Source organism: Procambarus clarkii, chromosome 68 (assembly GCF_040958095.1).
Source record: "Procambarus clarkii isolate CNS0578487 chromosome 68, FALCON_Pclarkii_2.0, whole genome shotgun sequence".
NCBI lineage: Eukaryota > Metazoa > Arthropoda > Malacostraca > Decapoda > Cambaridae > Procambarus > Procambarus clarkii.
In genome coordinates, this window is record NC_091217.1 from 5,256,648 (window position 1) to 5,260,837 (window position 4,190).

Consider the following 4,190-nt stretch of genomic DNA (forward strand, 5'->3'; position numbering starts at 1 on the left):
ATGCTTCTCTCAACTGCCATTTATAGCCTATTGCAAGACTGGGGAGAAATTCAAGTTAATGAATCAATCGATCTGTGTCTTTTTTGACATGTATTATGCATGTATACAGGGCATAATACAACGTATACCCATGGCATTATAGGACCGAGGGTGCAGCCTGCCCCCGCCCACCCTCACCCGTAGCCTAGTGCCGCGGTCCACGTGAGACGTCGTGAGTCTGAGAAAGTTTGTCTGGAAACCGGTCTTGGTCCCTAAAAACGGAACCAGACACGTCAGGGTAAACAATGTCGAGAACGCGAAGGTCACATATGTGTAGAAGGTTTGCTGTACGCAGATAAGAACACAACACCAACGAGCACAAACACACACACACATGCACGCACGCACACACACACACACACACACACACACACACACACACACACACACACACACACACACACACACACACACACACACACACACACACACACGCGCGCGCGCACACACGCACACACAGAGTCTCCCGATCCATCCTCGTTGTTTATGAGTGTGTACGCGAACGAGACTTATAGTTGGCTGGGTATGTTGGTGTGGGTACACGCGTTTGGGTGTCGGGTGGGTATGTTGGAGTGGATATACGCGCCTGGGTATCGGGTAGCAGCTGGATAGAGGGTGTTACATGTTAGTTCCCTCTTGAGAGAAGGTGTGTGTCGAGAGTACAGTTGTCTTAAATTATAATGAGGCAATACAATGGGATCTATCTTGCGGCCCTGGGCCTCCCACACACAGACACACACACTCTACCCAATGAACCACGATGAGCTAAAAGTATCTTAACCGGACTAATTTGATCACGCAACGTGACGCTGTGGCTTGTTGTGCAGGTCCCTTTTGCATGCAAATGTTCTGTTGCGCGTTGGCAGTATTGATGCAACCACAATGGGGTGTTGTTGTTGTTGTTTAGTGCGCCGAGCGAGGACATGCTGAGGTCCAGTAGGTTTTGCGCCACGCATGACTGAGCTGGCGCATTCCAACGACCTGAACGCAGTAGATTTCATGAAGATCTGACGTCGATTTCCGACGCGGAAAGACATTAACTTCGGTACAAGATGGTCTATGGCAGCAGAGTCTAGACAGAATTCTTCAAGTGGCGGCCCTCTGCCACCTCGCCCCAAGCTGCCTATATCTTGACTGCCATCTGGATCCTTGAGAACATCTCTGACCCCCCCCCCCCCCGACGAAGGACGAGGCTATAGTTGATATACGATGAAGGGAGTATTTTCGTCCAATGAATGAGCTTGTCCCCGTCACCAGAGGCCAGTCCGAGGTCAAAGGTCACACACACACGCAGCTGCTGCTCAATTTGGACACGGTACAGCTGCTTGTAATCTGCTGCAGTGGTTTATTAGTGAAGGCCATTGTGTGAGCCGCGGGTTATCGTGATAGCCATGAAGACAAAATATTTATTATTAAATATATTTCGGTGTTGCTTTCAAGGATTTAAATAATATTGTTATTAAGGGACTACAGAATTTTCAAATGAATGCAAAAACCACATTTAGTCCTCGCTCTGTTCAATATGAACGTCGTGTTCTGAGTATGGATGAAACTGAATTTCATGACTGTTAGGCTGTAGCCTGATCACTCCAGTCGCAGCTGTAATGATTTGTTATAAATAACTAATGTGATTGCTAGCGTAAATCTGAATTTAGCTTTCGTATGTAAATTTAATATAGCTTCTAATGTAAATCTAAATATGGCTTCTAATGTAAATCTAAATATAGCTTCTAATGTAAATCTAAATATGGCTTCTATTGAAAATTTAAATATTACTTGTAATGTAAATCTAAATATAGCTTCTAAATCTAAATATAGATTATAGAATATATAATTATAATGATCATATATGCTAGAATTACGACTTTGTAAATAAAAAAATCGAAATTGAAAAACCTATAGCGAGGAAAATAAAGAATATTTTGTTCGGGTGAATTTTCTAATGTATATCTGAGCTACGACATGGTCAAAAGGAGTTGAAACCGAAGTTCTACTGAACTTACTGGATCCTGCAGCCTCTCTGAGGCACAAACCAGGGTTTTACACAACTTCCCCCCTGCTCTCGAGCTATGTCAATAGGCCGTTCTCCCTCTTCGCCCTTACTTCATTACACACATAGCTCGAGTGCATGGGGGGAGTTGTGTAAAACCCTGGTTTGTGCCTCGGAGAGACTGCAGGATCGAGTAAGTTCAGTAGAACTTCGGTTTCAACTCCTTTTTGACTATGTCGTAGCTCAGTCGATTAAGGCAGCGTCTGGGATGCTCTCGGACGCAGGTTCGAATCCTCGTCACGGCCCTTGTGGATTTGTTCATATGATGCATCACGCAATTGTGATTTCTGTGTGTAATATATTATGATGTATGGACTTCAGTTTTAAACAGTAATTGTACAACACTTAGTTAAAAAAACAACCAATCGCATGCGAAAGATCAATTTCTGCAAAATTTCACACCTGGCAATAAAAATTGTGGGCCATTTTGAAAAAAAAGGAAAGAAATTTTTTAATTCTATCTGTGAACCTAACCTGTTAATGACATCAAATGCCCCGACGCACTGAAAGCTGCAGTGGTGTGTGTATAATTTCGCAATTTAGTAAGTCAAATCTTGTTTGGACACGTGGACACAAGAGTATCCTCATCTGTATCCTCATCTTGTACCCCCCCCTCACTCAGTCACTCACTGTCTCATATACTCGGTATTATAATATCTCCACTCACAGCCACTCATGGAAAGGCGACACTGCTGGTGAGTGGCTAGTAAACTGATTTGATTGATTGGCGACAACGAAGTTCCCGAAGCTATAAACGACTGTTGCCAGGGATTGAGAGGGGGTGAGAGGGCAAGGTAAGAGGGAGAGGGGAAAAGGGTGGGAAGGGGAAACAGCTGCAGGGACTTAACCCCCCCCCCTCTCTCTCTCTCCCAAGCCTGGCAAACAAAATTGATTTTTTTCTTTAAATTTGCCTCTCAGTCATGCAGAGATTGAAGAAAGATTAAGATACTGTGTTACATACATTCTCTTGGCTCTTCCAAGGCAATTTACATATTAGCTCAAATACTGGAATATGCAGAACCTGTCTGGAATCCCCACCTTGTCAAGAATAAAGCGAAATCTGATTTTTTTTTACAAAGATTTGCAAGAAGATTAGCGCCAGAGATAAGAGGGTTAAGCTTTGATGATAGATTAAAGGAACTATATCTCACAATCCCCGAGAAGATAGAGGACATGATCGCAACATACAAAATACTAAGGGAAATTGAGAAAATAGACAATTACAGCCTCTTTAAAATTGAGATAAAGTGGAACGAGAAGACGTAAGTGGAAGCTGAGAACGCAAATGACCCCGAAGGAAGGCAAATGAACACTGAAAGAATAAGTTGTGGAAGCCACCTCCATCCACAACTTTAAGGCCAGATTCGACAAAGGATTCGAACCGTCGGAATAGTGAAGCTGTAACGCAACAGGTACATGGCTGGAAGGCTGGGCATAAAGAGCTGACCCTTACACACACACACACACACACACACACACACACACACACACACACACACACACACACACACACACATACACATACACACACACACACACACACACACACATACACACACACACACATACACACACACACAGCTGGAGCAAAATCAATACCGCCAACACAGCCTCAGGCGAGGTAATAATATCTATATTCACTCTCCCCTTATTACGCGCACATGTGTGTTGTCCGGCTTCTCTCACAAGCTCTCACTCTCATCCACAAGCTCTCACTCTCATCCACAAGCAGCAGCTCCACGCTCTCACTCTCATCCACAAGCAGCCCCACGCTCTCACTCTCATCCAGCTCTCACTCTCATCCACAAGCAGCTCCACGCTCTCACTCTCATCCACAAGCAGCCCCCACGCTCTCACTCTCTTCCACAAGCAGCTCCACGCTCTCACTCTCATCCAGAAGCTCTCACTCTCATCCACAAGCTCTCACTCTCATCCACAAGCACCACCCACGCTCTCACTCTCCTCCACAAGCAACCCCCACGCTCTCACTCTCACCCACGCTCTCAGCGGGCTTATTGGAGCTAAACACACGCGGGCTTCCAGGCCCGAACTGGTTCACGCTTGCCAGTGTCTATTGTGTGTAGATCTGTTTTGCCTCACG